We start from the raw sequence: 24,742 nt of genomic DNA on the forward strand, positions 1-24,742 counted from the left end.
TCATATGATTAATGCTAATGGACTGTTTGCATGAAAGCTGACTATTCATTTACAGACTAAATGCTTTAAAATTGTCACAGCAATGGAAAAGTGTGTTAAGTGAGCAGAACCGAGTGAACATGAAGCTGAAGGGCACATTACTGGCCACTTAGGTCTTGCTCCTGCCTTGATGAAATTAATTAGTCTTGCCATTGACATCTGTGGAAGAATCAGACATTAAATAAAAAAATTGAGTTAATGTTTGTTTTATTCATTCTATACCCTGTTTTGTATTGGTGCAATATCATTATGTCATAATACGTGCAAACAAAAATTATGTTCACTAAGCTCTTATGGAAAACTGCAATAGAATTTAATACACTATTGGTTCTGTGGAATTTTAAAATTTACATAAAATACTGATATGATTTCATTTTTACATAGGCTTGATCTTGTGCTTCTCAAACCTGTGTGAATTTCAGAAACTATTTACATAGGGGTTTTGAACCATTTCACTAGGTATATGTAAGTTGCAATTAGACTCTATAAAAAGATTTTTTTAAAAAATAGGAATTTTTTTATATAGTGAAAACTAACTACATTTTAAATGGGGAAGCTGAATTGACTGTTCCCAAAAATAGTTCAGTTTTAGAGACCATTGGCTTTGAAGAAAAATAAGGATTTTCATCTTTCTTAAGGAAAATCTGAAGAACAAAGAGATCAACTGAGATGAATGAATCACAGAAGTGGTGAGACGCATTTTAGTTTGTTTTATGCTAAAGAAGTCAGAAACACTCAGAAATTCCAAAGCAGGCTCAGTGCTTGTCCTGCATTATATATAATAGGGTAGGACATGGCTGCTGCTATGTAGAACTGCAGGAAAAGATGTACATGAAATGTTAAGGTTAAATGTGAGGAAGAATTCCTTTCATCCACATCTAAACCAATACATTTCTTGTAGGGCAAGGGGATGGACCAGGCAGACATTATCCCTGCATCTTTCTGGCTTTATTTTGTTTGAATATAAACATTCCACCTTGCTTCTTCAGTGAAACAGGCTAGATGCTTTTGTTGGGTGCACAAGTATAGAAATGAGAACAAAAAATTGAGACATATGAGGAAAATACAGGCATAGGTTTTCCTCATTTAGGGTCCGGTCTTGTTCTCCATGAATTCAGTGATGTGTTCTGTGGGAGCGAGTCAATTCCCAGTTGGGGAAAGTTCAGTTCCATTATTTCATGAGACTAACAGGGGAGATTACACTATTTCTTTATTGCGCACATCCCTGGACATTTTGGGCTACTTCTCCCAGAAATTCTATTTTATTGTAAGCTTGCAGAAAACATACTAGGTTAGTATCAGCTACTAACAACAGATTCTAAACTCCACCGTCCTCTCAAAGAAAAAAACCTATTAAAACCTATCAGCTTTTTCCCAGTGGTGACTGAAATACAGGATGAATCAGATCTCTAGCTTGTGGAAACCCACATAGACAATGACTCTCTGATGTCCCTTCAAAGTGAGAATCTCTCCTGTATTCAACAGAATGTGAAAGTAAGGTCATTTTCTGCTAATCTACCTCTTTGTGTTATGTGGTGTGGCTAGAAAGGGCCGAGAAATTTTATCAGTACCTGGAGAATAATTAATAGATCCTAAATTGATTAAGCAATTCTGGAGTTTTAGTCTTTCACTGAAAACAATATTTGCTCCATATGATTTCTCTAGAAATATATTACATGGTACCTAATTAAATGTAACTTTCATTTTTGAAATATTCTATTATGTTTCTGATGCAATCATGATCAATGTTTTCATATTTTTTTTTTCCAAAGAAAGGTCAAAAGATTGCTGGTTGAAATTGACTCAGTTTCTATTTTTTTAAGTGTTAATCCTATATTTTATATCTGTTGACAAAATAATTTTTTTTGAGGAATGCTAAAGTAAATAATTATTTGCACCAGTAAAGCAGCATTGCCTCTGGAAGAGATGGCTTCCTTTTCAATGACAAGCTTTGTTTGTCAAATCTATAAGGTTTTTTTTTTTTTTAAAATTAACATAAAGCAGGAATTTTATAACATATTAGAATTATATGTTGTGAGGAGATAAGATTAAGGAAGCATATATAACAGCAAAATTAGGAAAAAAGTAAGGATTTGTAGGTATTAAGGAAAAACAGGTGGGCTATGGACTTACTTTTCTCTACTTATGCAGTTTAAGGATAACAGCATGTTCAGAACACATTCATGAGCAAATATACAAGATTCCTTGCATTATCTCTTATGTGAGCAAAACAATTCTAGAAATTATTTACAAATATTTTCCAGCTTTTCTTTGAAGAACCTAAATGGTACATTATACTGACCAAAGCCATCATGAATACTAATGTCCCTAGCTTCACCCCTAGCTTTAATGAATTTAACATATCTGGAGGTTTTTTGAAATGCACCACATTCTTCTCCACTGTTCTGCAATGAAAACCATTTTGACATCAGAAAAATTTGCCCATCAGAAAATTTGCCCATCAGAAAACAGACGGTACCTGACATGGGTATCTAGCAGACTTAGATGGAGTGATCAGACTTAAAACTTCACATTAAAGGGTGACTTGTGATGAACATGCATTGTGAATGGAATTACTGCATGGTCAGAAGAACTTAAATATAAAGGGCCTTTCACATTTGCACTGCATGTGATGTACTGGAGACTCAGGTGTTTTGAAGAAAGATAACATCTGTAGGAATTTCTTCACTTTCTCCTTTGAAAAAAGAAAACAAAACCTGCTCTAGCAATGTACTTTGTGTAAGAATGTGTATAATTCTATCTATGCACAGCATCTCAGAGGGAAGAGTCCACATCTGACATTGTTAAATGCCCTCAAGCAAGTGTACTTGAGCAATATTTAGTTTACATATATAGAAAGATAATGCATTCAATTCTTTGCCACCATTTTCTCACATGCAAGGGGGAATATAATTTGTAAGAGCAAGGAAATAATTTGTGGTATCTGCTATTTATTTGTAGTAATTTCCCCAAAGTGAAACACTTCATATTTCTATCTCATGAAACTATTGAGGTTTCTCTATTTATAAAAGGGGTGGAAGCACATTTCTAAAAAAGATTTAACACTTTTTTTTTTTTTTGTGGTGCAAATTTTCTTGATGTATTCTTCAGTTTAATATTCTGGTTATTATTTGGATTGTGTCTCCAGAGATGTGTAATTTTTCTGTTTTTCTTTTTTAATTACAATAATTAACTGAGATTCTGCACATATTTAAAGGTATTTTAATTCTTAAAGAGTGCCAGCAAATGCGGTCATTTTTTTCTTCTTTTTTTTTTTTTTTTCCAAATTTGCATGAGGCAGATAATTATGTACCATTTATTTGTCAAATCTATAAGTTTTTGGTTTTTTTTTTTTTTGGGGGGTGGGGGTGGGGGTGGGGTGGGTGGGTGCTGGGTTTTGGTTAAAAAAAACCCCCAAACCAAACCAGAAGGTTTTTATTTATCACTTTAATCATGACTCCATTTTAACAAATTATGTCTCCTGCATTTATTCATGTAATTTGTCTGTAAGTGGAGACTGAAGATTTTCTCTGCCTTCAGCTATGTGGTGTGCATCTCAGATTCTGGCTTACTTTCAGACCAGTAAGACCACAGCATATGAGCAACCAAAGGAATCACAATGCTTAGTGGGACATATCAAAAAAAGAAGTGAATTTTAGGTGACATTGATCTTATAAATAACATATACTAAATGAGATCAGTCTTTATGGTTTAATCACACATAAATGAATAGATATCATTGTATATTACCTACAGTCTTACTAACAAAAAGGCAGTGTTAGTTAATACTGACAGATTTTTGGTTTAAAATCATTAATTTTTAAATTTCTTGAGTTTAAAAATCCCTTAATGTGATGCAAAGATTGGAATGTAATTGTGAAATTGGTCCATCTTCTTAAGTTACTGAAGCACAAATGATAAACACATCTGTGTTGATAAAAGACTGCTTTGCTTGTATGCATATACTCTTCAGCTTTGCCTAGCTGGCAGTCGAGAGAGAAGGGGCTTTAATTGTACAGTGTTTGTTACACTGCAGTAAGAACATAGACAGACAAAATATTTCTAGTATGATTTTTTAATTTGGCAGCATGACTCCTATTAACATTAATGGATGTTGTACAGCTGGATCTTAGTGTATTATGTAGAAAATATTCATCCCTGCTGTTTGCTCAACAACTTGACCTTTCTACTGTGAATTAATACAATATTTTGAATTCACTTTAAACTAATTAAACTTTGAGGCCCTCCTGTTCCCTTTCATGAAAATACGTATCAGGGAGAAGCTAGCTTGCCAGCATGAGCATATGGTTATCTAAATTTAGCCTATTTTATTGAAAAGGTGTCAAATTCGATACATTGAAACTGTCACACCATTGGAACACCAACTTACACTTTGCAGTATTACAGAGTTTATAGTGATACATTGTGCTAAAAAGCTATGCAGCATTGGATATTTTATTCCTCTCAGTACTGAAAAGCCTATGAATTCCTTCCCTATTTGTTTCAACGACCTTCTGTTTTGAATACAAGAGAACAAAAGGAATCATGCCAATAGCATGGTCAGGAGGTCTGGCTATGCTAAGGTCCCTGACCATGCTGTCTCCTTAGCAAGTGTGTAAGCTTCTAAAACACAAATATAAAAATGGAAGTGTCTTTAGACTGTCAATCCTAGTCTTCTGCTTCTAGGATTCCTACACTTCTGCTCAGAAGCTTCCCCTGCTACTCTATGATAAGACTATGAATGATACTATAGGGCTGTGACAGCTACCGTAAGGCTGCTGCACTCCTGTGTGCGAATATTTAAATGTAATTAGCACCTGAGTGGGCACTGGTCGAGTGCCTGTCTTGAAGATACTGTGTGGCCTGCATACCTGTTAAAAAGAGCTAAATCCCCTAATTTTTTTTTTGGCCAGCATCACTCCATGCAACTACCCACCACGAGGTAAAACTCACATTCAAGCAACCGTGTTTTCTCAAAGTTTATCCTAGGACATGGGATCATATTCTCACAGGAACTAAAAAACACAAAACTGGCTCCATTCTGTTCAGCAGAATAAGCAAAACCATGGGGGAGAGAGAGAGAACAGGAAGAGCTGGCTTTGCCAGTTTTCTATTGCTGCTAAGGAGAAGTGGGGAAGGAAAGCTGTGATTACTGCTTGTCCTTGCCTTCACCCCTGTCCTCACTTCTCAGAGGCAGTTGTCACCTCGCATATGCAGCCATCCCCTGGACCCAGCAGCTGTGGCGAGCTCTGTCCTGGCGACTGTTGTTCTGTCCTGCCTGCTAGTGCCTTTGTAGGGACTGTAATGGGCCCAGCAACTGAAAAACCCTGGCAGTTGGTAGTTCTTGCTTGTCCAGGGGTGGCTTCATTGTTCTTCAGCAAGAAATCAAGCATTTTTCTTGTGCAAGACAGCTGCCTGTAATATCATGCCCAAGGGAACTCTTGATAATTCATACATTCAATCCATAGTGCAAAAAAAGGGGTTAATAAACACGAGAGTTATTTTATGAAGTTAAGGGTGTAATTTCTCAGTTGCTAAGAGATACACACAGCAAAATTCTTTATGTTGGATCGTTCATCCAGAAATGCTGACTCATTACAGAAATAATGCATATTTGAAGTTGAATTCTACCTGAGAAAGCGTGAGGGTACTTCTGTCAATTAGAAACCCTTAGACTTATCTGAAAAAGAACGTCACACACAAATTAGAGTGAATAGCAACATTTTCTAAAAGGTTCCCTTTTATTTTAAAATAAACCAGTACATATAGAAAAGATCTTCCTTCTTTACTTCTGATGAGCATAATACACAATTGTCCCCTTGCAAATTTTTTTAATACTTTTTATAACACCTTCTTCTGGCACTCAGCATACTCAGAGCTCTAGTATAGTTCAATGCTGAAGATGAACATACTTAAATACATAAATATCTTCAAGTGAAAAAAGATGAAGTTCAAAAAGTCTTCCAGAGAAGAAATACATAGTTGACTCTACTCTCTAGAAATAACTTGAACTGTTTTTTAAAACAGAATTTGCCAAGAAAAATTTTAAACCAGTGCTAGGAGACACTAAGTTAAATTTTCCAAAGAATTGGGGGAGTGATTTAGAATGTTGACTAAAAGCTATTTAACATATCGTTAGGTGAATATATATTTTGCTGAATCTGACAGCCTTGAGAGAGGTGAGGCTGCCGCAGCTCCATGCCCCAAGTCCAAATAGTAGTGAGACTGAGCATGTATTTGCAGTAGGCACATGCCCACAGTGCACACAGGTGTGCATCACATATATACATGGCTGGCCACACGGATCAGACAGACACACAGAGCACTCACATGGACCTCACCCCACTCCCCTCTCTGGCTGTGCAGGATGGAAGTGCACTAGTGGAAATATATATCTATACATGTACAACGTGGATCTCTCCAGCAGCTGGGCTCAGACTCTTGGTCTTCCCAGTTGCTGACACCTGGACATATGAGCCCCCTGAGGCTGCAGCCACACTCCCATTGCTGGTGCAGACCCCACACTCACACAGATACACACATGCACATGTACACACACCCAAAGATGGCCAGGACTCCTCTGGTCCCTAGTAGCCAACCCCAACATGGTCCTGTTCTTAGAGACAGACACACACTGGCAGGTGTCTCCCCTCGAGACCCTCAGACCCCATGGTCTCTCCAGCAGCAGGCTGGGACTCCCCAACACCTCTGATAGCCAGCTCCTGGTGTGATCTCGGTCTTAGAGACACACACCCACCTGCTCTCCCCAGCTCCTCAGCCACTTTACCTACTCCCCAGCTAGTCTGGCTTGATCTTCACTTGTGCTTGCACACCAGCATGTGCTCCAGTTTCTGGCACCAGGGCCTCTGACTCCCAGTCCCAGTCCTGTGGCTGGCACTGGGTTTCACTCACTTGGGACTCTCCAGTCACCACTACCCAGGCATACAGGCCTCCTAACCCAAGGTTGACTCCAGTTGTTGGCACCCAAACCCCCATACAGACACACTCAGTAGACGGTCCCTCACCCAGGAAAGAATTAGAGAGGAATTTAAAGAGATAAGACAGACTGAGCAGGTCAGGTGCAGGGCATGGCCAGACAAGCGTACCAACCAGGAAACTACACCCAACTGGCCCCTTTGTCTCCCCTTATCCCCACACTTGCCTTCCCAAATCATCTAGATCCCTCCCTTTCCCCACCTTTGGTTTCTCCCATAAACATCCAAGAGTGAATCTTGAAATGCACTTCCCCTGCATCCCATAATATGTCCCATATCCCTAGTCTGTGTCCCTCCCCGTCCCCTCCCCCCCACCCTCAGTAGGGGCAAAACCATCAAAAAGCGCTCATCTTGATAGGCTTCATACCCAGACTCTGGTGCTGAGGCTCTCCTCGGCCAGGCCTGGGAGGGGCCTAGACAGGGTAGCCCTTCCTTTGAGCCCTTCCTTTGAGTCTCTAACTTAGGTTCCCTCCTTGCTTTTGTACTCCTGTACTTCTCTGGCCTTGTGCAGATGGGCCTCTGTGGACTGATGGCTCCTGTGATGGGTGTGGCAGTAACTGGGCAGGGGATTATTTAGACCCCCTCCACCTGCCATTATCTCTCTGTCCTCTTTTGTGCATGTGCAGATGACAATGACCACATAATAATCTTTTATCAGATATAGATACAGCTTTAAAAAACTTTACTGTTCTTCTGTCAGAGCTTATAGCAGAAATGTATGACAGAAAACCTTCTAACGTTGCCTCAGCTGTATCTGTGTGACATCCTGCAATCTATTTCAAACTGCTGAAGAAGGAGTTTTAACTAACATGGTAAGCTTTGTAAAGAAGAAGCTGAGCTGTGCAATTATGGAAGTTTTTTTTTGCTGATTTTGCAAGGATAGTCAATCGCCTCTTGTCATTTCTTTCCTCAACTAAGTGAAAGTATTTCACAGTGACCTGAGTGAAAGCTGGCTTCACTTTTGTTAGGGAATTCAGTCCTGACAAGTCTCCTGCAGAGAAGAGGAAGAGAGCTGGGGGCAGTGACTTCTTAAACCATCTCAGCTGGTTCTTCTGCAATACCTGTCGGCACCCTTAGATCCAATTTTCAGTCAGTAGAGCAGCTTCTGTCCTTCAACGGCATGGGCTAAATTGCTTTCCTAGATTGAGACATTAAGCTGTATGGCCAAAGCAACAGGAAGAATGCCATGGCTTCTGTAAAGGCAGGAGGATTTCTGAGCATTTAGGGTCATTTAAGTCTAAAGTTTTCATCTTAAAGATGAAAAAATTTACCTTTTTATCTATAGTGTAGTTTCCAGTATTTTATTCTTACTGACAGTTGTGTTATTGAGAGTACATAGTAAAAACTTAAAATATGGAAGATTTTGACCACCTCTGATTTATACCATCTTAAAAACACGAAGGGATAGATAGGCCTGTCTTGTTGCTTTTGTGCTGGTTTCATCCAATTTATTAATCTGGTTCAAATGATAGACTGTATCTCAGCCCTTACTCTTGTAACTCAGTCCCTATCCTTCAGCTTGATGGCTGTTGACAGGTGCAGAAGAAAGTATTTCAGAGCGTATAAAATGCCTTTCATGAATGTTCTGTTAGAATCCCAGCAATCGCCTACTTAAATAACTTTCCACTCTTTTATTACAGATGGCAGGTCCGAGTTTACTGTGAAACAGACAGCAGCTCACTGCCTGTCCTCTTGCAAAGACAGCGCAGTAAGTGCAGCATGCATGGGACAAATATGAGGACATAAACACCTGAACGAAAAATAATGTGCAGAAACGTTTGCAGTATAGGTTTTCCATTGTGGTCTGGACACCTTTCACCAGTACACAGAGGGAGCGACTCCATGGACATTTGTAGACTTAGTGCAGACTCACATTTTCACCGTGTCAAGTGAGAACCAAGTCTGGCACTGTTTTTAAAACTAAGCAATGTCATAAAAATGTAATTCAGATTAAATTTATTCTGTTGTGCAATTGTTACAGCTTTATGTCAATATGAACTGTATGACACTTCAAAATGAATATGACAGCTGTCTTTTTTATTCCAGTCGCATTTTTGGTCAGCTTGCTAGTTCCCCGTTAAACTTGCGTATGTGTCAAAATGTTTATATATATTGTGAAGATCTGAGGTTGTATTGTCTCCCTCTGTGTTTAAGCTGCCCTTTCAGTCCTTACAAAAGGAAACATTATGAAAGATCATTTTCTTTGCACAGACGTCTTAGCCCTTCCCTTCCATGTGGACCGTTCTTTGATAGCTGCTTAGCCACAGGCTTATTTTGACTTCACTCAGGTGACTTTAAAAGCTAATGACAGAAGCCACTTGTTAAGAAAAGTGAGTGGCTCAGCCCCATGGCACAGCAGAACATCTTGTTATCATAGTGCGAGAAAATTCAGTCACCTTTGTTTAAGGGTTATATTGTGCAACCGCTTGTGTTGAATTTAGTAGTTATTCTTATTTACAGTTACTCCACTGACCTGCCTGTACTCTGAGGAAATGTATACATCTCTGTAAGACATCTCCTCCTTCTACCCCTTGCTGTCACTCGCTCACTATGAGGAGTATTTCCATTCTCCGGTTGCACAGGTATGCTCAGACACTGTTATGAGCCTGGCTGTGGTGTCAGGGAACTCACGCCGTGCTATTAATGACTGCTGAGTGCCATCCTCCTGAAGCTCAATGGACTCGGTTTAAATGAACCTGGTTTCATTGTACTCCACTGTGGGCAATTTAGGGACTGTATCCTCTGTGATCTGTGGGTTTTCCATGAACCTTTTGATTTTGGTGGAGTTACACTGTCATAAAAAGGGAAATAGTGAAGTGAAGCCCCCTTTTCTTCCCTGTTATTAAAAGCCAGTGACAGACCAAGTGGCCTCAACTGAAGTTTTGTGAAAAATATACTGCATGTTACATTACAATGGAAGCTAAAATAACAGTAAGCTCAAATATGGTTGTTCCTTTATTGTAGCAACTTTTAGTTGCTTCTGTAAGGTTTATTCTCTTCATTTCCTTCCTTGAATGTGTGGGTCTGTGGTTGCTTGTTTTTTAAACACAGCTTTTTTCACGAACTATCTTTTGATAGCTTATGTACAAGTAGCAGTCTGTGGATAACAGATTGGGGAAAAAAAAAAGGCAAAGATAACTTACACACCACCAGTAGAATAATTGGCAGAGTCTAAAATAAAGGTTACAGGAAAACCCAAGGCCTAGTAAGGAACTTAAAAGGTCAGTATCTCACTCTATGATTTCTAGTGTTCTGCTCTTAATGAGCGGGTGAGCGGTTCTTAATGATTAAGAAGCTATTCAAGCATCTATTTGAATCTATTTGTTAGCTGATATATCACATAGATTACATATCACATATTTAGTCACATAGATCTAGGTCATTAACTTTAGGTAACTCATCTTTGTCAGGTTCATTACTGTTCACCTTTGTAGCTCATACATGAGCTGTGCTACTAAATCACATCATTACTAAATCACATCATTACTAAATCACTTCAATGTAATTCAAAGTCTTCTCCTACCTAACATCCCTGTAACAAGACACAAGGACCAAAATACTGTACTTGGTGTTTCTGAGCAGCTGAAAGACACCCTCTGTCTTACAGTGGTGCAGAAAAAAGGAGTAAACTGAGAACAAAATAGTGGCAGTTCTTTCAACTTGGAGCTCCCTCCTTTTTGCCTACAGAGGTTTTATGACTCTACAGATACGCTGGAAAAATAAAGCAAGATCTAAGAGTGAATGAAGCTTGTGCATCTGTGAAAGGGCAAGGGAGAGAGACAGGGAACCCTTCTTGTGCAGGATTAGCCGCAGTAGAGGATTGTCAGCTCACCTCAGGTCAGGGACTGCACATAGTTAAAGTCTGACAGCTACCTGGAAGTCCTGCTATTGACACATAGAAGGTTAGCAGAAACTTTGGATTGGCAAGTGAGATGTTACGTTCCTTGAAAAGCGTGTAGCATTGTTTATGTTCTTCCTGCATGATGAAATTAGTAAAACTTCCTATGGCCCTTCTGCATAGAGCCACCACTTGTTGCTGTTGAAGGTGTTACGATTTAGGACCCAGAACTCAGTCAGAAGTATGTCAGTTTGTGTCTGGAGGGTCTGACCACTGTCTAAAACCCAGGACAAAAAGAAACAACACTTAGAATTTCAGTTCATTAATTGGCTCTAATCCTTTAAATCCAACCCAAGGACGCTTATAAGGTAGTAATGTGTAATACATCAGCTCTCCTGAGCAAAAACATATGAATAGAAGTGAATTTCATCATGCAAAAATCTTGAAGGTGGAAGAATTGGGGATTCCAAAAATATTATCCATATGCAGTTACATCTGATGGGAGCTTGATAGCAGGGGGAAAAGAGAGATACGCATCTAATTGCAGCCTTCTGGCTTCTGCAAAATGATTTGAGTGGATTACCATTTACCATCTTTGCAAGTCCACTTTTTCCAGCCACCAAAGTTTTGATCTTAGGGAGGAATGTATTGTAATCTTGAACTTGCTATCTTTATTTCCATAAAAAATGGATGTGCATATCAAATTGTACCAATTTCTTGTGAAAACTGCAATCAACTTTTTTTTTTTTTTAATAAATGGGAAAAATCAGTTTTCATTTTTCACAGTGACTGCACATTCAATTGAATATAGAGTCTTTTCCTTATTAGTTTTTTCTATTTGTTTGGGATGCAAATTCCAGGTGCTTTTTGCATGTTTGTTTGAAAGAAATTTAAGACTTCTTCCACTGATAAAAAAACCCTTTCAGCCTAGGTCATTCCACTAACCAGTTTGCTTAATTTATCAATTTGCCTTTAGAAAATGAAGACCTTGTACCTGATCTGTTCTTACGCATTCTTCTGCTTAACTGAAAGAGATTGCTGGATGGCACCTTGGGGCACGGTTAATTTCAGTGACCAGCTTTGCTACTATGGCTTGAGTTTTAGCAAAGACAGCCTCCAGTAATTGCCACTTGTTGTCACTTCCTTCATTATTTAGTGGATATAACATACAAACACAGCTGTATGGTCAGTACTGCTGGATTTCCACTCTTTACCTGTGACACAAATTTTTCTGGCTTGTCTATGTGGTAAAAGTATGCAAATTCATAGCAGTTTTCCTGCCAGAATATCTTCTGGTAATATTTGCTAACCCCTAACAATTCTATTTAGTCTGTGTAACCACCCTTATTTGTTTACAATATTACTCTTACCTCTATTGTGGTCTCTCAACCAGTACATGCCATTTAATTCTGCTATTCAAGTCATGTTCTTTAAACTGATTTTTTTTTTTTTTTTTGACAACTAACTGTGTCTGCTTGTGAAATAAACATGAATGGTATTAGAACACTGCAGTTCTTTCAAATAATGGTGGTCTTGCTTACAGAATAACCATGTGATGCCATGAAACTAGAATTTGATGAAAGCTGCAAACTAATTCACAAGGATTAACAGATCTATGATATGAGCATCTAAGGTCAGACCAGAAAAAAAATCCTGTGGAAATCTTACTTCTTGAGCTGATTGGAGAGAATTGTTCTCTTTACCAAGACACTTCTATGAATGTTCTTTGTAAGCTGTTAGACAAAAATCTAACCTGCTTATATAAATACCTGTTTTGTTCTATCATTAAGTGCAATAAAAGAGGGCAGAAAAGAATGGACAGAGCAGGCTATGAAGCAACAGTTCTAACAATAATTTGTTCTTTGGAAAAACCTTTGCTTATTGAAACTGTCCAGAGCACTAGGTAAAAGATTCATTTGTTTGAATTTTGACTAGTGTCAGAGAAGAAATGTTGTTAGACATATATTACAGGAAAAAATAAGGTGAAGAATATTCTTTGATGCATATTGGTCTGATGAATATTGATGCATATCCTTAACATTAATATGAAGTTAATTCTGCTTTGCTAATCAAATCATATGAGGATAAAAATAGAAGAAAATGTCCTACTATGTCTATGAGATACTTATATTAAATGTAGCTATCATTCATATCTGATTATTCTGTGAACATTTACACCTGTACAAACCTATTGACTTCCTGTTGCTTATGTGTGTGTATTTTAGAGTAGAATTTGGTCCAGTGAGTTCATCTGCTGTCACATCAAGTAACCAGATTATTTTGATAGGAAAATCCACAGGGAGAAAAATGCATATATCTGTATGAATTAATTTGATTTAAGTACTGCAGGATAGGATTAAACACACTCTGTTCTCTGGTAAAAAGCAGGTACCAGATGGTATGTATAGCAAAATATATTTGCTCTATACCTGTGGGTTTTGAAGTAAAATACAACCTTCCTAACATCTGGCATACCACCTCAGGACATCTGAAAGTGCACGAAGTGGACATATATTATCAGGTTACAGAAGGCTATGTTGAGTAGATTTCAGCTGCATTTTATATAGATAGTGGCATGAAATAGTTAGGAACACCATGAGCATACTAAAAAATATTACTTCTATGCAGGCATTTTATATCTAATTTGTAGATTGCTGGCTGTGCAATACCAACTTTCTTAGAATAGCTACAAATGTCATATATAATTTATTCTGTAGTTTCCATTGCTAGACAGAAAAAGTACACTGAGTGTTATCTAAAAATGTGTTGACATGCTGGCTTATATATAAATAATAAATACTTTTGTACTATCTCCTAAGGGAGCTGTCGGAGAAGAAATCCAACAACCTACAGCATCTTCTTTCTCAGTAGGGTTGACAGTACAACATTATTGTTCCAGTCCAACACAGGATCTGCATAAGTCTATATGCATCAGTAACTGAATAGAGTTATCTTATGGAACCATGTGTATACATAAAATTGTGTTTGAATTATCGGGGACTTTAAAGTGCCATGAATCTTTATTTCCAAACCGGTCAATTCCACAGGATATTGAGTGCCTGATTTAAAGTTCCTAGAATATCCAAATTCTATGGCATATAGAATAATGTGGTTGTAATCATGTGGTCATATGCATTGACATTTTTCATATCTAACAGCTGCCTGAAATCTGTATTTTCCTTTTTTTTTTCCTTTAAATTCAGTAAAGCATGTCTTCTGAATAAGGAAAGTAGGAAAAATATACTTTTCTTCTATTGTTCCTGAGCTGGTGTATTGGACTGCCTGGTTAAATATTATGTAGCCAGAAGTGTGAGTGGAGTAAGCAGGCTGATATCCATGCTGGATTGACTTTGACTCCACATTTCAAATGAACAGCCGAGGAGCCTGAAGCTAAGGCTTCAGGGAGAGAAGGCAGTAGTAGTTCTGATGCCATGCTGAACAGCCTGGAGGAACTGGTGGAATATCTTTGTGCAACTGGTGTTTAACATGTATTCCAACCACCTCTCATGTGGCTTGTTATCTGGTGGCTGGTTGTAGTCTGAAGACCCACAGAGGAGCCTGACAGAGATATTTGGCCAGATTACCTGAAGCCTTTATCATATAAAAGTGCCTTAGGTGTTCTAATGAAAACTGGCAGAGATCATGTTATGTTTTCATGTTTTCAAGTGTTGAAAATAATGTGGGAAAATTCTGAAGGAAAATCACCAGACTATGTATATCTCAAGTTGATCAAATACTTAAATGACAGAGTGAATATGAATACTTTCCTAAAAGAGTATGGTTAAATACTTTGCCATACTGTGGCCTATGAGTTTGGATATTTATTTAGCCAGTTTTATTAAGCTTAATAGGAACTAAAGGCTGCAGTATGTTTCATTTGTCAGTTTTGTTCAATGGAAATTTTTTCAGCCACATTATGATATTTACAGGAATTACTGCTTTGCAACAACATTTTTCCTATGTTCAATCTGAAAATCAAAAGCCAGAAAAGTATGCATTTCTCAGAACCCTAAATATTACTTAAACTAGTTGAATTTTCCTTCTCTATCACCAGTGTCTGAAATTATATTTGATGAGAAACAAAACTATATTGCAGAAGGTTTTTCCCTCTTCCTTGTGTTCTCAGGGACTGACACTTCTTGAGCAGTTTTGTTGACAACACTTGTTCCAGTTATTATAATAATATCTGTGTTGCTAAGAATGAACATCCAACATTTGCAATAAATAAATGATGTGCCATTCTCAAATGAATCACAATAGTTTAGTTCAGTACAGAACTTAATGAACACAGGAATAATGTTGCACTCAGAAACATTGTCCTGATCTAGACTCTAAATGAAGCAGCAGTCTTTCCTTTTCCTTTATATCAGTATGTAAAATTGGATAGCAGAAATTCAGTATGCAAACACCTCCAGTCGTTGTACATTCTCCCAAATACAGTCTGCAGAGTAGTCTGTAGCAGTTATGACATTTTTGTGGTTAAAATCAAGGCTGTTGAGTCTGAAGCCTGGTTCTGCTGAGTGCAGTTATTTAAACTACAGTCTCATTTCAGTTTAATGTAAAAGCAGAGGGAGTGACATGAGCATTTTCTGTCCTTCACCACAGATGGGAGAATAGGCATTGTCAGCTGCAGCACACTGTCAATCTGGAAACCTGCCATTCTGCTGAGAAAAAGTTTATGGTTGGTCTAACCTTGCTGTTTCTTGGGGGCAGGTGGACTGGCAGGCCAGAATGCTGGCTCGCTGAATCACGCACATTAGTTCTCTGTGAGCCATTTTAAAGGCTCTGTTTTAAAGCATTGCTTATTCAAGCAAGTCATGTAAATAATTAATTAAAAGAGGGATGGGTGGATGAGGGCATGGGCAGGTCAGTAGACTGAATTACTTTGCTTTCTTGACAGGCAGTAAAAGTGCAGTGGGACTCAGAGAGGCAGTCTGACTCATTTTGTGTTCCTGTTTGGAACCTCCTATCTTCCTCCTGTCTCAGGGAGAGATTGCTGCTTGCCTAGTGGAGCGAGCTGCTTTTCTGAGGTGATCGAAACTGGACCCTCAGAAGCAATATTCTGAGCCTGGCCAGAGTGAATTGTTAGTGTCTTGCACCTCTCAAATGCACTTCTGTTTCTGCTCCCATTTGAAGAGTATGAGAGGTACAAAGCTCATCTGACATTGCAAGTTGTCCTGTTTCCTCAGAACTGTGGAAGAGACTTGTGAACTTGCAGGTATGTAACAGACCTGGTCTGTTTGACCACATGCAGTTGAAGGAAGGTGACTGAAGAGGTAATGGCAGACTCAGCTGAAAAATGTACACCTTTCAAGTGTGAAAATGTCTCTTTGGGGAGGAAATGTTAAATTAAACTGTTATAACTTGTTCATTGCAATTGTGAGACCATAGACTGGGATTCATAACATCTGTATTTTATTGTTATCTGGAAAAAAAATACTATGAGAGTGGTATCATAAAAGACTAATTGTTATCTTCAACTTGCCTACATGAGGATGCCAGAAAAGGTGAAATGCAGTGGGGGAAAAAAAAGAATCCTGGCCTAGTTTTTGAGGACGACGGAATCTCTATCTTTGCACTTAATCTCAGTGTAAATAACAAGGATGTCATACTTAATTGTTGAGCTAATGTGCTCACAGTAGGCCAAAGAATGAAGACATGACAGGCATATTTGGTAGGTTAGGCTTTCTACATCTCCTATTGCTAAAAAAAAGGAGAAATTCTTAATTGTTATCTTGATCTGTTCTTCTGAACAGAAATAAACTGGTGCATCTGTGAATTGTTAATAATTGATGACACAAGTGCATATTTACTCGGCAATTCCCACCTCATCTATTATCTAAAAGACACAAAAATATCCCCAAATAAGAGTACAGTAATGTAGGTCTGGGGAAATTCTCCTTCTTTGTAATAAAAATAGCAAGACCAAGTGCAGAGGTATGGGTTTAGTGGTCCTTATAAGGAAAGGTACCCTCTCAACCTGTTTTAAGATACCCTTTCTAATGAGTTGGACTGGAGGATAAATTCTACCACAAGTATCATACTCAAACTAAACAACAATGGCAAACATTAACAAAAAAGTTATAGTGGAAGCAGAACTGTAAGAACACTCGACAATAAATGGTCTCACATATGAAGAATGACCTTATCAATTGAATAGTTCTGTTTGAACTGGAGATACAGGAAGAGTATCTGGACTTTTCTGAGTTTATCAACTTTCCTCCTGTAGTTCTGAAAGCTCAGCTGAAAATAATTACGCAACTTCCCTTCTATTCCAGTTATTCTGCCTATGGGGGAAGAAAAGCCATATGCTGAAGCTTGAAGAGCTTCTTTTGAACTCTAGCGTGAGCAAATTCATTCTCATATTTTCATTCTCTCTACACTTTCCTATGTCCCTCTGTTGAAGGAGGTATTGGTTCTCTCAGATCTTCATGGATTTGTGGCAATTTTCCTCTGTTTTCCAATTCCTTTTCCCAACTGTCTTTTCATTAACTATGGGCCATTGAACTATATGAGAATATTGCACTGATTTTGGCTGGGATAGAGTTAATTTTCTTCATAGTAGCTAGTATGGGGTTACGTTTTGCATTTGTGCTGAAAACAGTGTTGATAACACAGGGATGTTTTAGTTACTGCTGAGCAGTGCTTACACAGAGTCAAGGCCTTTTCTGCTCCTCACACCACCCCACCAGTGATCAGGCTGGGGGTGCACAAGATGTTGGGAGGGGACACAGCTGGGACAGCTGACCCCAACTGACCAAAGGGATATTCGATGCCATATGATATCATGCTCAGCATATAAAGCTGGGGGAAGAAGAAGGAAGGGTGGGAAGTTCAGAGTGATGGTGTTTCTCTTCCCAAGTAACTGTTACGCATGATGGAGCCCTGCTTTCCTGGAGATGGCTGAACACCTACCTGCCAACAGGAAGTAGTGAATGAATTCCTTGTTTTGCTTTGCATGCACAGCTTTTGCTTTACTTATTAAACTGTCTTTATCCCAACCCATGAGTTTTCTCGCTTTTACTCTTCCAATTCTCTCCCCCATACCACTGTGCGGGAGTAAGCGAGCAGCTGTGAGGTGCTAAGTCGCCGGCTGGAGTTAAACCATGACAAATATACACTTCAATATCTATAAATTCCTCTGAAACCTTATTTAGCATAGAATAAATCTTGCCTTTCTTGTTAATTGTTTTTGCTTCTTTCCCCATGCTAGTACCTGGCATCAATACGGAGACCTTGAACCACTGAATTAGTTTCTTGATAGCACCTCCATGAATCTATTTCTCTTTCCACAACAACCCAAAGCTGGACTTATGAAGTACTTCAACTGAAGACATTCCTCTGATCACAGGAAAATGGGAAGTACACTGAGAACTGAAGAAATTACTTTCTGTGGAAGGAGTTTCCTTCTCAGTGTAGCAGCAGTCAGATATCTGAAACATTGAAGGTTCAAATAACATAAACCATTTTGGATTTATATATTTCTGTGTAGAACTGTGTAGAAGAAGTTGAGGTACTTTCCCAGACCACGTGGAAAATATAAGTTTTTTAAAGCAATACCTCTGTCAACATTCTGAATTTAGCATCTAGTCTAAAATCCATAAAAGCAAGCTGTTTGTAGGGATCCAGAGCTTAAGAAAATCAGTGGCTTCCAGAGGTTTGAAAGAGGATACATACATAATAAAAAATAAGGTAGAAAGTAAATTGCTACTAATGATTCTCATGGAGACAATACGAAATTCCAGATCATGAAAATCAGGTTCCAGTTGTGATTTCATAACAGATAGGAGGCAAGGGACAGTGGATTGCACCTCAGCAGCAGGCACATTGGGGACCTCAGTTCAGAGAAACTAATACAAAAAGCAAGGAAAAGAAGATAGAAAATGGGTGTTTCTACATGTGAGCCACACTAACAGATTGTGTAAAATCACATAGTCAAAATCTGCTTACTCTCTTAGTAGCCAAAACATGAAGAAATTGAATGCTGATGAAATAAGAGTCTGTAGAGAGACATGTTTTCATTCTTCCTTTCCATAATTTTTTAGAGGAAGAAAAGAGCAAAAGATGTATATTTTTAATACATTTGTTGTGTTAGTTATGATTTAGTATTTCAGTTTCAATATTTAACACTGAGAAATAACATGAGAGGCTAAACTGAATACAGTAAATTAATCAGAAAGCGAAGGGGCAAGGAATATATAAAATCCAGGCTCAGCATAACGGATAGTCCAAGGCCAAAAAGAGGATGGTATAAGCTTCTTAAAATCCCTGGATTACACAATAAACTTTTTTTTTCTCCTTTAAAAAAATGCTGATTCACAAAAGCAAGAGCATATTAAATCTCCTCTATAGTTCAAAATTATCTTATGTGCTATTTGACAATTTCAACTAACTCTCACAACCTCTTTATAAGCTATCTTGACTGAAACAGATGGATGTGTAATTCAAATAATGAGCTGGATCCTCTCCCTGTAGCAGTCAATTATACAGGGTTTTTTTCAGTATAGTATTCAAGAGACTAAGAGCTTTCTCTATATATAGATCACCTGAAATGACCTTGCTTATGCAGTGTCAGAGCCAAAATGGAACAGCAGGATATGTATCTTGCTGCATTTTTAAAAGCACAAACTGATAGTTTAAGAACTATTGTGTCTGACAACATTTGCACTTAAACCATTCCCAGTACTTATCAATCTGATCTTTTAATGTGATACTTTCTCTAGGTAAACTGCCCAGAGACATCTGATGTCTGAACATGAATGCCATGCAAAGAAACTTAGGAGTATTGTATTTTGCTGAGAAAATAATGACATTGAGGGAATGCAAGCTCATTTCATTAACAATAAATGACAATCTCTAAATAGTGAGAACTCATGGCAAAGCTTTAATTTGCATCTGGCACTGAATATGAAATCATCTAAGGACCTGTCAAGTGGTGTATGTACAGAATTCATCAAAGGTATTACACAGCAACTTCTCTTCCTACGTGCTTGTCAACATGCACTCTGAAATGTATTTGGGACAGGACCAGATAATAGTGTAAGAACCTTTACTTGTAAAGGCATTTGACTGAGTGCTGTGGTGTGGTGTGTTGACTGGGTGTCAGGTGCCCACCAAAACCAGTCTATCAGTCTCCTCCTCAGCTGTACAGGGGATAGAAAATATAATGAAAAGCTTGTGGGTCAAGATAAGGACAGGGAGAGATCACTCACCAATTACCATCATGGGTGAAACTTGAGTTGACTTGGGGAAATCAGTTTAATTTATTACTGATCAAATCAGAGTAGGATAATGAAAAATAAAAACTAAAACTTAAAACACCTTCCCCTCACCCCTCCCTTCTTCCTGGGCTTAACTTCACTCCCCATTTTCTCTACCTCCTCCCCTCCAGTGTCTCAGGGGGATGGAGAATGTGGGTTGCGGTCAGTTCATCACATGTTGTTTCTGCCACTCCTTCCTCCTCAGGGGGAGGAGTCCTCACAGTCTTCCCTGGCTCCAACGTGGGGTCACTCCCATGGGAGACAGTCCTCCAGGAGCTGCTCCAACATGAGTCCTTCCCACAGGCTACAGTTCTTCACAAACTGCTCCAGCATGGGTCCCTTCCATGGGGTGCAGTCCAGAAGAAGACAACTGCTCCAGCGTGAGTCCCCCACAGGGTGACAAGTCCTGCCAGCAAACCTGTTCCAGCGTGGGCTCCTCTCTCCGTGAGTCCACAGGTCCTGCCAGGAGCCTGTTCCAGCACTGGCTTCCCACAGGGTCACAGCCTTCTTTGGGCACATCCACCTGCTCCGGCGTGGGGTCCTCCATGGGCTGCAGGTGGATATCTGCTCCACTGTTAACCTCCATGGGCTGTAGGCGAAACTCTGCTCCAGCACTTGGAGCACCTGCCCCCCCTCCTTCTTCACTGACCTTGGTGCCTGCAGAGTCTCATGCCTCTCTCTGGCTGTAGCTGTGCAGGTTCCACACCCCCCCCCCCTGCTTCTTAAATATGTTATCACAGAGGTTCTACCACCATCGCTGATTGGCTCAACCTTGGCCAGCGGTGGGTCTGTCTTGCAGCCGGCTGGCATTGGCTCTGTCTGACATGGGGGAAGTTTCTAGCAGCTTCTCACAGAAGCCACCCCTGTAGCCCCCCGCCCTACCAAAACCTTGCCATGCAAACCCAATACACATTGAAATTTCCTTGGGTCCATAGTAAAGTATCAATGACAAAACACTAGTGAACTGTATTGTAGGATTTGAATACCTTGTTAACAAGTGAAACAAACTTGCTAAGATTGGATAGGGGTCTCAGTGCTGTTCATAGGCATTAGACTCATCAGAAATCATCAAGAAAAAAAGGTATGCTGCTTGTTGAGGGTGCAGTTTATGTAGCTTGTGGGGTAAAACCTAGAAAGCCTCTTAAGGCTATGCAGTAGGCTGGATCTACTCATGAAACAGCTTGTCTGCTGCTCAGAAGAAAACTTCTTGCCCATTGCAAAGCAGCACAAAAAGTGAGGAGCGTAGTCATTTCTGTTCTGTTTTATATAATCTCTTGGTATGTGAACATAAACGTTAATTATGTGTGGCTGCAGTCAAAATTATGTGGAACTGAAGAATGAGAGGGAGCTGAAACCTGGATATGCAGTTAAAAAACAGCCTTAGAGCTCTCCTTTTGCAAAGACGTGGGATAAAATATGCTAGAATTCATAATCTGATGAGTTTACATCTTTTGTTTTCTTCATAAAGAGACATGGAATGTCTCTAGAGTTCCTGTGTTACATGACGTCCATGAAATAACTTGTTTGTATAACTTACAATTTTGAAATAGTTTGCTGTGTATGAAGTATTCAAATGTATTGTATTGACTAAACAAAGTTACTGTTATGCTCTGACTTATCATATGAATGCAATTAACAATTGTATTAGCGCACTCTGAAAACTATCATTTTTTGCGTGTATATATGTTCAAAAGAACATTTACAACAAACGGAAACAAAAGCATTGGAAATAACACAGAAAACATTTTTACTCCTCTTTATTTTGGAATGAGCGGCATCACTTTCATTTTTGGCTTACTGTAGAACTATAACTTTACTTTTTTCTTGTTCTCTTAATATTATTCCATCTTTCAGGGCAATTAGCAATTCTAGAGCACTTTAAGTGTTCCAATCCATTTTAAGTTGTGTTTCTCACTTCTTGGAGTGAGACATGGGATATCTCAGGCAGGGCATCAAGAAATGTGTTGTGGTTTAGCCCCTGTCAGCAAAAAAGCACCACACAGCCGCTCGCTCACCCTCCCATTGGGGTGAGGTGGGGAGAGAATCAGAAGGGCAAAAGTAAGAAAATTCATGGGTTGAGATAAGAACAGTTTAATAATTGAAATAAATTAACAACAACAACAACAACAACAACAACAACAACAACAACAACAACAACAACAACAGTAATAGTAATAGTAATAGTAATAGTAATAGTAATAGTAATAGTAATAGTAATGAAAAGGAGAACAAGGGAGAGAGAGAGAAAAAAAAAAAAACCTGGGAAAAAAAACCAAGTGATGCAACTGTTCACCACCCGCCGACCGACATCCAGCCAGTCCCTGAGCAGCGATCGCTGCCCCCTGGCCCACTCCCCCCAGTTTATATATTGAGCATGACATCACATGGTATGGAATAGCCCTTTGGCCAGTTTGGATCAACTATTCTGGCTGTGCCCCCTCCCAGCTTCTTGTGCACCTGGCAGAGCATGGGAAGCTGAAAAGTCCTTGACTAGCATGAGCAGTACTCAGCAGCAACTAAAACATCAGCGTGCTATCAACATTCTTCTCATCCTAAATCCAAAACACAGCACTATGTCAGCTACTAGGAAGAAAATTAACTCTATCCCAGCTGAAACCAGGACAAATAGAAAAGCAGTCAGTACTTACCCATAGAAAAAGTCGGTTAGGAAAAGAGAATATTCCTTCATCAGCTGGATTTCTATCCCTTGTTTCTTCTCCTGCCTGGGGAAGGGTAGATTCATATCCCAGAACTATACTGCACTAAAAAAGCTAACCATTGTGAGTAGTAAATTTGACTTACATAAAGAAAAGTCACTTGAAGGAGATCCCTTCATTCCTCCCTACTCCACAGTCCCTGCTCTGGAGAGGGACAAGTTTAACGTAGGAGAAAACAGGGAACTTGGTGTGTGTGTGTGGCTTTAAGAGGGGGGGCATAAAAAGATCAGAGTTTGGAACATTTAATTAGGAAGATACAAATTCTCGCTCCTGTTACACTTCTTACTGTTTTGACATACTTGTTCTGAAGTACAGATTAACTAAGCACTCTCTGCTTTTAGCATTTATGACAACCAGTGGGAAAAAATAGAGCTCTAAATGTAATGTCTAACTTGGTTTGCAGTAAACTATATGGACTATAATAATTTATTTCTGCTCTGTTTTGATTCTGACAGCCTATTTACTTTTCCTAGAGAAGATAGAGACTTATATACTAACATGAACCTTCTATGATCTCTACCAGGAGAAAGTTATGTAGTGAGTATGTGAAATAGAGTCTGTTGGAGTGATAATGTATTTTAGATGGCCATTTATACAGAAAATGTGTGCCTAGAATAACTTTAACCTTGTTCAGTGGCCATGAGGCTGAAGCTGGTTAAATGAGAAGTGACAAAAATTCAAATTCTTTTTACCAACATCTTTCTTGAAAACAATAGAGTGTTGCTGGAGGTGTAAAAAGTACATTGGCTCACCATTTTATCACCCATTGAGTCTGCTTTCAGTTATATACAACATATATGTTAAGGGTCTGTATTTCTCATATGCTGATGGTGACACTTTCAGGTTTCTTTTAGTTTGGATGTGGTGCATCTGCTCCCACAGTCAATGATATGAAACTTGATGAGTGCCACCCTCCTTTTGCAGTTGTACCACATAGATAGAACAACACAGACGGAGGTATGCTGCCTTATGATACAGCCTCTTGCCTAACAATAGGTTTTTCCTTAGCAGGAGGTAAAGCAAGAGTTTTCATATCTACCCATGCTCATTTATGTAAAGTGGCATAACTGAGATCTGCTGGGGACTGAGCCATCTAAATGTTAGCTAAATCACATTTCTTGTACTTTCTCCATGACACTGAACTACAATGTATAGATACCCATCTTGGTAGTCTAGGCTGTAAGGCTCCAATGGTCAACCTGTTGCTGCCAAAAAAAAATGACCAGTATAAGCAGAGATAATTAGATCCGTGTATAAAATACATTATTTGGGCCTTTGTTCTCATATTAGCCTATGCTTTTGAAAATTAAAAATAAAAATCCTTCAGTAATTTTTTTTTTTCCTGTTGTGTAGAATTCTGGGCTTGTCAGAAGAAGAAACAATGAATGCATCCCAATTCCACCCTTCCTTTATTTGTGAAAGGAGCCAAATCATCTCTTTTAAGGCTTAGAGCATTTTCACAAGGTAAAAGGAAGTTATGATACTGAGTTCAGTGAGGTCAGTCATAAAACATAGGTTATTGCTTTCTGTTTATTCTTCTTTGTTCCATACCTGTGCATTTTTCTGGGATTTGCTGGAACTGGGGTGAAGTCTTAGGTTTTAAGTCACCATATCCTTGATTGACCCCTTCTGTTCACAACACTTGAATTTCCTTTTGAAAGCAACTGACTCTCAAATTCTTCCCTCCATCTTATTTTACAGCTGCAACTGTCTCTCGGGCATCCCTTAAGAAGCCGCTGGTTTCATTTTTTCGATATTCTTCCTCTCCGTCATAGCTAAGAATTCCATGCATGCAGGAGATTTTGCTCCCAACACCTCTTTGCCTTCCCTGTTGTGCTGTTCTCACTTCTAAGTAACTACAGCTGGATTCTAGATGTAAAAGGGAATATTATA

Source organism: Pelecanus crispus, chromosome 6, assembly GCF_030463565.1.
Source record: "Pelecanus crispus isolate bPelCri1 chromosome 6, bPelCri1.pri, whole genome shotgun sequence".
In the NCBI taxonomy this organism is placed as follows: domain Eukaryota; kingdom Metazoa; phylum Chordata; class Aves; order Pelecaniformes; family Pelecanidae; genus Pelecanus; species Pelecanus crispus.